Raw genomic sequence first — 13,647 nt, 5'->3', positions numbered from 1 at the left:
ACACATTTAATTTTTCCACCGAATTTCCATTTAAATGCTTGAGGTTTCTGGTTTGGGTTGTCTCAAAAAGGGAAGAAATGCCTTCTTTAGGTATATAAGCTCCAGAATTTTGTTGAGGATCCATGTGAGTCAGAACATGCTGAGATGTGAGAGGAGCATAGGCTGTCAGGACCTTGATCTCTGCTTTTGAATGGGAGCAGGAAATTGGTTTTGGGGAGAACTTTTTCAAACCCACTTGTTCTAATCATAAAGTGTCATAAGTAAATGGGATCTTGACAAAAGTAGAGAATATGAACTTACCATTGTTCCTCATGCTGGAAATAATCCTGTAACCCCAGGAGCAGTTGAAGCACTTCCAAATTTTCCAGGAAGAAGAACTTTAAAGCAATAAGAGAAAAGAAAGAGAAATCATGTACACTGTTGCATGTCATAAACTCAGAGGATTTCAAATCTATTGCATATTTCCCTGCAACCAGAAATTGCTGGAAATTGCTGGACAGTTAGGGGAAAAAGCCAGTCAAATAAATATTTATCTTCCCCCCAAATTTATTGGAGTAGTAATATTTCCTTTTTAAAGTAGTAGCATGGAAAGAACACTAAGGGATATTTTAAACATACATGTGACAATGCAGAATGTCCAAGATGTGAATATCCTATTCATGAAACATTCCAAAGGCAGGCCTAAAACAATTTAATTCAGGGTTTGTTTTTTAATTGAAGCTTATAAGTATTGTGAGGAAGACTAAATCCTTTTCTGATTTGTCTGTTTTTCTATAAAAATGTCATTCTTTCTTTATAAAAAAATCTAGAGGAGGTTTGTAAGAATAATTGCTGATATTTTTCTCTTAAAATTACTATAAAAAACGATTACAACAAAATTTTAAATAAATACAATCTAGATAAGTATAAAACAAATATTCTCTTAAAATATTTTTTTTAAATCTGCGACATTTTGGGTTCCATATAATTGTTTGGAGGGTGATTATCTTGCTATAAATTTTAAGGATTATTGTATCAAGTAATTTGGATATTACAAAAACAGTGAATATTTACATTGATAACAAAAATGTTTCTAAAATGAAATAGCAAGCTTTGGAAAATAACTGAAATATATCTCAGTAAAAAAAAAACCAAAACAGTTTCCCTCAATTAAGACAAAATTTAAGGCTAAACGTTTAAAAAAAAATTCCAGAATGAAAAGCTATAGGGAAAGACTGCATAATACTTGCAATCTCTAAAAGATCATTAAGTAAGGAATTCAGAAATAGTTTATGATATTGGAAGAAGCAATAGTTTTGCAAGTCGTGTGAAATGCCACAGTGGTAAATATGTGCAGAAAAACTAACAGCCACCCAGTGCTCAGATACCAAACATGATTCATTAGTGAGCAATTAAAATGTTATGGGGATGAAGCATAAGTGTTCTTTCTTGGAGGAGATGCCACTGGTTAAAGTTACAGGCAGTGGAAAAGGAAGCACACTTAGATATAACAACCCACTGCAAACGCATATGATTAAACAAATTTATCTACCAAAATGGATGTACAAACTACAGTTAATGAGTCTGATGAAGGCTTTAATGGATAGGGGTGCATTAAATCTGTATCACATTGCTATAGGTCCCAATGAGCTTTCTGAAGCAGCTCTGCCACATAAAACCCAATTAACTCTCAGAGTTAAATACAAACTGAACTTCTCCAGATGGCCCAATCATTTGGAGTTAATTCAGACACTTCTGACTGGGTTAATAGTATGGTCACTGTGCTAAAATAACAAACAAACTTGTAAGAACTTTAGAGATAAGAAAGACAGGAATAAAGCAAACAAGCTACAGTGGTTCCCTAGAACAGGAGGTGAAGGGATCACGTTTAGACTCCAGAACACAAGACAGCTTTCAGTTTGGGCTATCAGCCAAGGAGCCTGGCAAGTCTAACTCTATAAAGAATTTATTCCTTCAGCTCTTTTCAGAAGAGGTTTGCAAGAATTAATATTTTTCACAATTCCATCCACATCTAATCTTTAGGAATATCTTGTTGCAGATTTTGAAGGGTATGGACAGCATGGAATCAAGTAATTACTACTCACCTGCTGGGCAGTGAGGTAGTTCAGCTCCCAAATTGGAATGTGGAATTTCTGTAGAGGAGAAAGAACATTAGACTCAACAGAAATGCACTTTTTCTTCAGCCTGGAAGAATTTGGTTATACAGAAGAAAATAGTGACAGAAAGCTAGAGTTGACCCTGTACAAATGGGTCTAAGTGTGTGCATGGAATACCCCATACTTGAACATATTCATCCATGACTTCTTATGGTTTGGTACTTCCTTCAAACAATACATAATGACAGCAGGTTGAATGGCAGAAGGAAAAATCTTTGGAATACAGAAGACATGATTCTGCAGGTACTGCAATGCTTTGAGATTAAGCGTGGTCTGCAATCTCAACTGCGTTATGGACTATTTGAATATTTACTGACATGTGCTTCTAACCCTAAAAATGTAACAGAATGATCACACTTCTTTTAGTTCAGAAAGTCTCTTGCCTAATGCCTAAGAAATCAGTATTACTTTAAAATAAAAATATCCCATATACAAATGATGTTTTGATAAATCCTGCTGTCCTTGCTGAAAATTTATTGTATATTAACTCCTCTGTTTTGAAAAACTGGTGAATTATTGTGCTTTTTCTCTCTATCACTATCACTGCCATTTTAAAACATGTTAACAGAGATTTGAATGTTACATTCCTGGCAGGAATTTTCACTGCTGGGAATGTTGCCTTTGCTTTAGCTGCCTTAGAAATACGAATCCAAGGTCAATATGAAAACAGATTTTCCTTAAAAATAATCCTTCCTTACAAACAGCTCCCACATATTACTGAATAGTACAACATAACTGTAATATTGCAGTTTCACCAGAAAAATCTTTCAAGCTTTCAATAGCTTCGAGGCCATGTAGTTTGAAGAAGAAAACTTCAAAGATCAGCCCTAAATCCTAGTCCTTCTGTATGACTGCACTCTTAGCAAAGTTCCTCCCTATTTTCTTTGTAATCTTTCATGATTTAATTAGAAAAATCTTTAAAAAAACCTTTTTTTTTACTGTAGTAGTATAACATCTGCATTTTCAGCAGTATGCTGTTTAATCACACTGGGTTATAAAGTGAAATTCTTACTACTCAGTGTAATATCTTGTAGAACCATGTGTTTGGTCTTTTAGTGCCCCTGACTCATCATCTTATATTCTTCCATCAACATTTTAATAGCCACTCTTAAAAATGTAATTTGATGAATAATTCTCTAAACCTGTTTCAGTTTTGTTGTTTCTTTAAAAAGTTATGTCTCTGCACATGTTTTTTTTCTGTGATTACTGCACCTGAAACTAATTTCAAGCACTCAAACACAGCCCAGGGCCAGCATAAGCTCAGAAGTTGATAGAGCTATACCAGGTCTGTGTGTTCTGATTCTCAGGTAGGACAATTTTTTCAGTGTCAACTATTTCACTTTTAGCTCTATTGTATGTGAGCTAAATGTGTATTTATAATGTATATTTAATATTATATATCTAGTGTGTGGTATGTAGTGTCATTTGAGTGTAGGCAACTAAATCCTGGTTTAACCCTGTGTTCAGTTCATAAGTGCTTTATCCACAGCTCTTACAGTCAAGAGTTTCTGTCTTTGTTCCTTCCTAGTCTAAGCCAGTAAGTCTAAAATTGGGAATACTTATTCTTTTATTTTCAATTTGTAAATAGCTACCACAGAAACCAGGGTACCAGACTGACTGAGAAAGCCCAGAAGAGTATCAGTGTCATATTCTTCCTTTGACAGAGTTTGTCTTGTCTTCAAATTTTTTGGCTTTTTTTCCCCCCTAGGAAATAGGGAGATATGAACTACTCCCCTGCATAAAGTGTTAAAAAAACCCCAAAACTATCCCAAAATCAAAACCCTGAACAGAATAAAAAACTTTAAGTTGTCGGTGATTGTTATGGAAATTCCAGAAAGATAAATAACTTGAAAAACCAGAGGGGAAAAAAGGTGTAGATGCTAAATATATGATGGAGAGTCTAGACCTAAAACTTGAAGACATACTTTGAGTTCTGATTTGGAAAATGACTATGCAGTACTGTGCATTATGGAAGCCATATGTGCCTACTTGGGTTTTAAACCACATGCTGCAGAATGGCCAAAAAATGAGAGTATTTTTTCCTCTGTGTTTAAAAAAACCCAGCCCAAACTGTACACAGATTTCAGCCAGATATTTAATGATGCACCAGAAAACTACTATGTTTCTATAAGGGAATGAACAGGGGGCAGGGCGGAAATCACAATTTTTTCCTTATTTTCAGGTGGTGCTGCTGAAATCCTCATGTCTTGCTATGCCCACCTTGTGCTTTCTTAAGCAAAATCTTTAAAGCACTTTGGTCCTTGAATCCGTGTTGGACTGGATGTATGCTTTTGACCCACAGGTGATAATTATGAAGCCTTGTTCCAAAAGTGGAAGGACTCTGTATTGCAACTTATATTACTAGTTAATTCTTTAAAATGTAATAATCAGAGCCATTGTCTGAACTCAATTTCATTACACATGAGCAAATCTGGAATAAAGTTACTGCAGTCAGGTTAAAGGCAATGAACTAGATCAGATTTATATTGGCTCGACTGAGATCATAAATTGGTCTTGTAATTGGACCTTTGGTTTTAAATAAAACATTTGCAATTGGCTATTCTGCCCAGGGAACAGACAACTGTATCTTGACAGAGTTCTGAACCTATTAGAATTAGTTGGGAGAGAGTGACTAGATGATGAACATCAAATTCCATAAAAGAGAGAGAAGTAAAACTGCAAATAGGAAAGCGCTGAATTTGAAGTAGATTATCCTTAAACTTCCATCTGCATTAGCAGACCAGGAGAAATGTGAATTTAAAGTAAAATATTGGTCGTGAGGGTATGATATCCGTGGCACTTTCTACTTTTTTCTATAGCTGGGTTTAAATGACTGAATGGGCATTTACAGCTGGAGTGCATTAGATGCATTTCAGCATTTTCCACTTGAGTTTAATCCAAAAGGAATTCGGTTCATGTGCTTCAATACCACATCACGATGTGAATCAAAGCACAGAACATCAGGACAATCGGAGATTCACTTCAAAAGCACAAATGCTGATCTGAACTAAAATGGCACTAAAATAAGAAGTACTCCCAGGTACAGAGAGTGATTTGTAGGCTTTGCTGAAGATTGTTTATACTCTCAGTGGAAACTCTCTTACAAAAAGGCCCTGAGTGAATTCTCAATGTTCTTTAGAAGAAGAAGACACGGCAAGAAGGCCTGTGAATCAACTGCTTTAAACAAAGAGATAAAATTATCTTGTCAAGATCAAACTATCCTTGCTGAGTTTTATCCAGCTAATATAAGAATGGTATATAAGACAACTTTTAGGACTGAATTTCTCCTAAATGAAATTATTCAGCAAGGAACAAGGATGTACTGAGATAACATCAACTTTCCTGCTGACCTTTAAGAGAAAACATCAATTGCAGGGTAGATGCTTTTAGCCCAAACCAGTTAACCTGGCAAGGCTAAGGGCTGAAATACAGCTTTTGCTCCGTTTTACAGAACATCTTCCATGCTCAGTGCAGATGAAATCCCTAACGTGTTGATGCTGCCTTTATATCCTTTCCACAACAAGGTGTCTTACAAGTCAACTTGCAGAAGAATCCCACATTACTTGATAACAGAGCATCTTCAGGGCAAGGCAGGAACTGAGGAATCCTTCAAACAGATAAGGTTTGGTAGTGTGAGGATGCTCACACAGTGATAGACTGCCTTGCTTATGCACCTGCAGCAGCCACCTCAGCTCTGGATTTGTGCTTCCAGAGCTTTTCTGGAAAAGACAATGTGATCTGCTTTCAGTGCAGCTTTTCATGAGCAGGGTGTCTGTCTGTCTGTCCATGGCCTGAGAGAGGGGCACAAATCTGGGAGTTAACTGTGCACTGCAGAGACAGCCCAATGGGAATTAGTTCTTTTGTTTAAGAATAAACTGACTCTGACTGCTGCTTGGGCATGTGGTTCCTTCAAGACAAAAAGGCAAATAACTGGGTTACAGTTAGAAAAATGGCTTTAATGAACAGGAAAATGGCGTTTAATCTTTTGGTGCATCCTGCATTTTATGACTAAATTTCATGGGAAACTGTGTAAATGGAACATAATTATTTTTAAAATAGAATCCTTTGTTATTAGCTGTATAACTGTCGTGTGTACATAAAGCACCCTGCTGTACAGACAAAAGACTGGAAAAGTTTCCTGGAGAGTTTCTGCTATTGAAAGAATAAAAATTGAAGCAGTGGGATGAACTTTTGGTTCACAGACTCAAATACTGAATGTTAAACCTGGCTGAGAGAAAATCACTTTATTCTGATAACCGGATTAGTTAGAACAAAAATAGAGAAAATTAAGAACTGAAGAGCAGAAAATTAAGGTGGAATGCAATTTAAAGAGTAAGTAGATGATGTAGGCTTTCATTTTCATCCCCCCCAGTGTCCAGCTAATTAAAATTACAATCAAAATGAAAGTCTAAACTTGTAAATATCTTTAGCTAATGATTTTGTCTTTTTAATCATCTTCACATTCAAAGACTTTATTTTATTCATTTAGAGCTTTACAATAAAATGAAATTGTTTTCCTCTAGTAAAATCCTTTTAATTTTCGTTATCTGTTTCTTTTTACATCATACATTATGTATTTTCCTCTTTTCTTTCTAATTTCTGCACAGCATTCTCGACTCTTATAGTCTGTGCTCCTCTTAGGCATTTACTTAAAACTGTTATAAAGTTAAATGGAATAAAGTGCTATAATGTAAACTTTTTGCTTTGTGCAAAATCCCTGGAGTTGCATCTTCTGTCTTGAAAACTAATCTAGACAAACAGCAACTTTCTTCGTAAGGTACATCTACAATGAATTTTTAAGCCACTGATCACATAATACTTATTGTTCTGTCTAAATTTAAAATGTTATCTCCTTTGTTTCTAAGACAAATAATGGATTTGCCCCAATTTATTGACTGCTACTTGTGGATAATAGCTGGGTTTTTTCTGTGATTTGTTAGGTCCTTTTTGGTTTGCATGCTTATTTCACTGTGACATTTATAAAAGAACATACTTAGTTTTGCTTCAAAATTTGTTTTTATTATGCAACTTTTCTAAAGTGTGCTGAAGAAACCTTGAAACTGGTGGTTGGTGATACAGTTCTGTCTTAATGACTTCCCTCATTTTGGATAATAAGAATTTCATTTTATTTTGCTAGACAACACTGCTTTAAAATGGGCACTAGGGTTGTAACTCAGCCGTAACAATGTAACACCATACAGATACATTTATTTTGGAAATGACCTCATTTCAACCTTGGTGTTACTTGCATGATCCAGCTACACTGTAAAATCTGAGGATTCTGCACTGGATTCTGGGTGTCAGACTGGATTCTGAGCTATGCTGCAGAGATGGGTTTGTATTTTGTGTCTTGTAGTTAGAAAATCCCACAAACAGGTGATGCCTTAGGTTTTAACTTTCATATTTTTCAAATCCTGTACTGCTTAGTATGTAACTCTGAAACTTCGTACAGCCTGTTAGCTACTGTTCTCTCATGATGGTTAGACGTAACAAACCCTCTCTGGGCCTGAACTCAAGGACACCTTGTTTCCCCAGGCCCCAAAATATGTAAACTAAAGTCTCTGATAGGAGGAGCAAACTTGGGGTGATTACATCACTACCTGAAATTATAATTGGAGAATTAACCCTGATATGCAAATGGACCAAACTTATAAAAGTGTGAAAAAATCTGTGACCCAGGGTCCATCTTGGGTAGAGTCCCTTAGAGGCTTTTGACTGCCCAAGGTGTACCTTTGAAGGCCCTTCAAATAAATACCTGCTTTTATTCTCTTAATCTTATCTAGCCTCTGTTTCCAGGTAGCCACTTGGAGGCATCACAGGCAGTGCCAACACCCAGGTGAAACACCAGAAGTTCAAAATACTCAGATTTGGTAGCTTCTGATGGACAAAAATGCAGTGTGAATGCATCTAAAGGTGCCCAACCTTTAGCTTTACAGAAAGGTGTTTCTCATCTGTAGTGGCTCTTCTGGATGCTTCAAGCCATGTGTCTACAGGAGGTTCATGGGTGGGTTTGCAATTTCTAACCTACCTTTTTTGACCTACCTGAGACAATTTACACATCAATCATCACTCTGGTATCTGAATTATCCTCAGGTAAAACCTATTAGCAGCACAAAAGATCCTAAAACCTATCATAAAGCGTCTGACATGTTTTAGATGTTCTAAAACCTCTAGCTGGAAGAAAACATTTTCATTTGTTGATCTTTGCTTTTCTTGGACATTAAGAGGAAAGCATGCTAGCATTATACTCTTTTTTGTAAGATAATGATCAGTTCTATACTGGTGGACATATACAGCTCCTGAAATAGTCCCATTTTACACAGGTAAAAGCAAGGCCAGATTTTGGCCCAGCATGTTTTGGAATCTCTAACAGCACACAGCCCCTGGTTCTGAAAGGCAACTTTCATCTGGCTGCTTGGAAGATCTCCAAGAGCTTGTGCTCTGCAAGGTTTGAAAGGGATTAACTGCATACTCTTGTGCCTTTAGAATCAATATAACATATGGATTGGCCTCATCTTCCTGAGCTGCCACTGACTGCAAAGGGAGTATTTGTACAATCGGGGAAGATGTAATCGGGCTTAAAGGCTCTGTGTTTTTTATGTGCAGAGTTAATTTATGTGAATGCATTAATGTTCATACATCAGTCATTTTGCTGGGTCATCTGCCAAAAAGAGTGCCAAGACTTTGCCTATATATACAAAGATGAACATGAGCTTTGAGAGTCCCAAGACATTTTTAAAATAGCCCATGCTTACTTAATCATTTTATACTGTTACTAGATCAATCACTGCTCTTGGTTTGGGTATGATATTAAAGTTCTTTAAATACACAAGAATAATTGCATTCAAAATCGTCAGAACAGAGGTGTTTGCTGCTTAGACACTTGTGTGAACAGCTGCACTGCTTTGCACTGAGGTGTTATGAGGGAGGTGTCCAGAGTCTCTGTCTGAGTTTGTGAGCTGTTAACAATGAAAAATGTTTTAATATAGCCAGAAATAAAAGTAGAGTGTAAGACAGCTCTATGCAAATAGGATCACAGAATGGCTTGGGTTCAAAAGGACCTTAAATACCATCTAGTTTCAAAACCTGTCATGGCTAGGGACACCTTCTACTATCCCAGGTTGTTCCAAGCCTTGTCCAACCTGGCCTTGAACAATTCTGGGGATGGGGCAGCCACAGATTCTCTGGGTAACCTGTGTCCAGGCCTCATTACACTCACAGGGAAGCATTTCTTCCTAACACCTAATCTAAACCTCCTCTGTCCCACTTTGAAACCATTCTCCTTTGTGCTATCACTACAATTCCTGATGAAGAGTCCTTGTAGGCCCCTTCAGATACTGGAAGGCTACTATGGGGTCTCCACATGACCTCATCAAGAAGTATTTTGTAGCAAGAATTGCTTGGATAAACAAAGCAAGCAGTGTCTGTAAGAACTGTGCCAGTAACAGGTTGTGGCCTAGGAGGATGGTGGTAAAAAGGAAAGCCTGGTGGTTCTCACCTGTGTGCTCTTCCACTGTCTGATCTAACATCTTGCTTCCAAAAAGGGAGGTTTGGCTTGTGGATGTGCCATCCTGATGCTGTCTTCATGTCATCTCTAATGCTTCTGTCACAGCTTCAGCAAGCCAAGCCAGCCTAAAAAGAATTTAAAAAAACACATTAGCTTTTGGTCAGTGAACAAACTGGCCCATTGTACAAGGGCATTGATTGGGAACCAGAGCTGGCAGAAAGGAGAAGAGGCTGCAGGGACAGGAATGCCAGGAACATGGGGAAGGGGAGAGCACAACTGTCCTTGACAGCAGCAGGGAGCCTTTCGGGGGAGCAGCAGTCCAGTAAAAGCCTTTCCAGATAACAACCATGGCCTCCTGCTAGTCCCAAACTTCAGCTAGTCCCAAAAATGGCTATTGGTGAGTCTGAGGTGTGCTTTAAAACAGTGGAAAACTGAAGCTCAAGAGAGGAAAACTCTGTAACTGGCTGAGGACAAGGCTGGAGTGGTTTTTTGGGTTGTTTTTTTTTTTTTTTTTGCCTAGGGCCTCAGTTAAGTTTCAGTGGTTTTCTATACATACAACTTTGTAGCTTTTAGGCATGAGGAAGCAAATTTACCTTTATTAAAGAAACCTACAACTGCACAGTACTCAAAGTAGCATTTTGATATATTTAGTTATGAGTTCTTACATACTGTTTTACCTTTAAGAATTAATAAGGGCTGGAAATTTTAAACTGTGGTCTATAGTGCATTTTGGAGAGGCCTGTGATGTTGTTCCCTGGTTTTTAGGTCTACTTAAAAGATAAAGCCAGACTAGGAAAATAGTTGTTTGTAGGAAAAATATACTAAACACTGTTTATAACACCAGATTGTGTGACTGCTAGGTAGATGAGGAATCACCTCAGGAGAGAGGTGCTGCTCTCTGAAATAGAGATGCTTTGTATCAAAAAATAATCTAAACTAGAAAAGTTTGAGAACACTTGATTGATGGCTTTTTGCTCTTAGTAACATTGACCTTCAGTGGCTTGAGATACTATTGTAATTTTTCAATTTGCTATTCTAAAATCCAGATTTCATAAACATATTATTATCTTTCCATTATGATTACTTATTGCCTCCAAGGTCTACAATACTTTCCTGTAACATCTAAATGGAAATGGGATTAGGATGAGATTCTGTCACTCAGGGGATTTGTGGAAAAAGGTGGGGATGTGCACAGAAAAGGTCATTTCTTAGGGGTGAGATGAATGAAATGACACTGAGTTATGAAAAAGGACAGCAATAACAGTATTAGCCATTTTGCATGGGTTTAAATGGATTGTTTTATGTTGGAGACACCAATGCTGGAGAACAATGCACTGTTATTTTCTTGCCTTTCATAACATCCTTAAATAAATAAAAAAATCAGCTCTTAGAAAATCCACATTATTTCAGTTTGGTTCCATGTGCATTCTGAGTGATGAATGTACTTTCTTTCTGACTGTTTTTGGGATTACTTAACTAACAAAATTTAGACCAGAAATTGATGCTTTCAAGTGTTTGCTCTGTACACTGCTTGTTTTGCCAGCAGAGTCATGATTTTATTGATGACTTAACTGGCTGAATATGATATTTGAATGGACAAGTAATTAATAACATACTCCATTATGATTCTTCTGGCAAACAATAATTGTAATTAAATTGGTATATGTGGCCTGTGCCTGAAAGATCAGATCAGTACTCCTTTCCCTTGAGGAGCAGCTCTGTCCAACTTCTGACTGATTTTGTTTTTTAATTTTTCTGCTTTAAAAGTGCTGGTCTGGTGCCAGATCAAAGTAACATGATGCTTCAAGTAACTGTGGTTTTTTACAAAGTTTAAAAGTGTGCAGTATATACAGTGTAAGATAATGATTAATGTTTTCTGGGCCCCAGTAGCAGAATATTTTATGCTTCTGGTCTTACAGTATTTTTATTAGATACATTACTTCGTAACTGCACTTGGCTAAAGTGACTTGACTTTTTTTTAATGCCAGAGACTCAGATAAACATGGCCAAAAAAAGAAGAAAAAACCCGCTGCCTTCAGTTTTGCACTTGATGCAATTAAGAAATAATCAGTGGACCTGGTAAAGTACAGAGCTACTTCACAATTAAATAAGGTAATTTCTAGTGCAATACATACTGAGAGAAAACAGCTCAAGAGGAGAAATGTTTGGTCAAAATTAAATTAATAGATAACATGAGGGATACAAATTACTATGAAGCATTGGATTAACTGCTCGTGGTGAGCCATGCTGGGTAGTGAAAGGCACAGGAACAGCTTCAGGGGGGCAAGCTATGGAGGGGCTGAACATGGTGTTATTTAAAACCTGTTCCTCCATATATTTCGAAAATGTTTCTTGCATTGCTAACAATCTTGCATTGTCCAAGGTTTTCTGGAGCAGAAAAGGGTGAGCGAAGCAACATTCTTGCAGAGAACCGAATCTGTCTTTCTCAGGTACATTGATAGTTTGCTGGAAGTCTGGAAATCACTAGTGACATTCCAAGGTATAAAAAAACGTTTAACAGTGGTGAGAATATATACTTAGTAGCACATATTCCTGAAAATCTTACTATGATGAGTTTACATGTCAAATCTTGGGATTCTCACCTATCTATTGCCTCCTAGTGCATTGTATATTATATTTCCAATAGCCTCTACAACAATATAAATCTGCAAAGGGTTTGACTGCTTTTGACTCTTCTATTTCCACACAATCCCCGTGTACAGCTCTCCCAAGCTAAGGGAACAGGATTTAGCTGCAGGTGTAAACATTTGTACTGTTTTCTTCATTTCTTTCAACCCACCTCCTGTCTCACAGGTATAGTTGCTTGTGCCACACACCTCCAAGGTGACTGCAGTGAGTCACCTATCTCTTCATAAAACTGTATTTTCTTCCTCAAATATATCTAATTAGGCAAAAAGCTGTGTTTTCTTTCTTAAACATGCCTATTTGGGTAGAAATTGAGTCTTGCATGATGCTCAGCCTCAGTGATATGCAAAGTTTTAATGCCTTCTGAAACATATGCAAAAAGCCCCTAAGCTTGAAGTTTCTCTCCTGCTGCTTTCCCACATACTGCGGCTGTCAGGTTCTGGCAGCAACCCACCCAGAAAAGAGAGGAAGGTTTTATCCCAACACCTGTGTGAGAGGGCAGGAGGGCTTTCATGACCCTAAAAGCGTTATAGCAGGAACTTTTCTAGTGACTCCTAGAAAAGAATGCATAAATCGAGTAACCCTGGGCCCGGGTGGCAAGAAAATCTCCATGACACAGTCAGCTGAGCCTTACTTAATAGTTATCCTTACTTAATAGCTAGTCCTTACTCAATCCAGTCCGCTCACGACGTGCTGAAGAGCAAGGAAACCCCGTTTCTGCTCTAGAGAAGCCGTGCTCCTTCAGCGCTCTGGAAAAGCCGCTCCCCAAAGTAGAGGGAGCCCCTCCTTGCTGTGGAGAAGCCAGGGCTGCTCCTTGGGATTCTGGAAGCTGCTCCTCCAGAGCTCTGGAAGCCGCGGGGCGTCTCCCTCAGAGTTTCCCGCCTTCGAGACGCGCGCGCCTCCCCCGAGGGTGCGCATCCCTCAGCGCGGTGCGCTCCTCCCCTCAGGCGTTCTCCTCTCCTTGGGTGCGCTTCCCTCAGTGGCACGCACCTCACCCCTCAGGTGCGTTCCTCCCCTCAGGTGAGCTTCCCCCTCCTCGAGTGTACTCCCTTCAGCGACACAACCCTCACCTCAGGTGTGCTCCCCTCATCGACACAACCCTCACCTCAGGTGTGTTCTCCCCTCAGGTGTGCTCCCCTCAACGACACAACCCTCCCCCCTCACGTGTGCTCCCCCCTCACGTGTGCTCCTCTGCTTGGGTGCGCTCCCCTCAGCGACACAACCCTCCTCTCAGGTGTACTCTCCCCTCAGGTGTGGTCCTCTCCTCGAGTGCGCTTCCCTCGGGCGCGCTTCTCCCCTCAGGTGCGCGCCCGCCTCAGCGTCGCGCGCCGCCCCTCA

The 13,647-nt window shown here is 38.6% G+C and overlaps 1 long non-coding RNA gene across 13 annotated transcripts in view; it reads right to left on the bottom strand.

The window, feature by feature from the left end:
- Positions 1 to 13,612, bottom strand: part of LOC104691503 — a 481,199-nt gene extending 467,587 nt beyond the window's left edge. For all 13 annotated transcript variants that reach the window (XR_005603991.1, XR_005603992.1, XR_005603989.1 and 10 more), the window contains exons 1-4: positions 13,491 to 13,612; positions 9,655 to 9,788; positions 2,085 to 2,132; positions 301 to 377 (exon numbers count right to left, since the gene is read on the bottom strand). This is a non-coding gene — a long non-coding RNA (uncharacterized LOC104691503). The remainder of the gene's footprint in view (positions 1 to 300; positions 378 to 2,084; positions 2,133 to 9,654; positions 9,789 to 13,490) is intronic.
- Between the last annotated feature and the right edge of the window lie 35 nt (positions 13,613 to 13,647).

This window comes from Corvus cornix, chromosome 3, assembly GCF_000738735.6.
Source record: "Corvus cornix cornix isolate S_Up_H32 chromosome 3, ASM73873v5, whole genome shotgun sequence".
In the NCBI taxonomy this organism is placed as follows: domain Eukaryota; kingdom Metazoa; phylum Chordata; class Aves; order Passeriformes; family Corvidae; genus Corvus; species Corvus cornix.
This window is presented reverse-complemented; position numbering and strand designations above follow the sequence as displayed.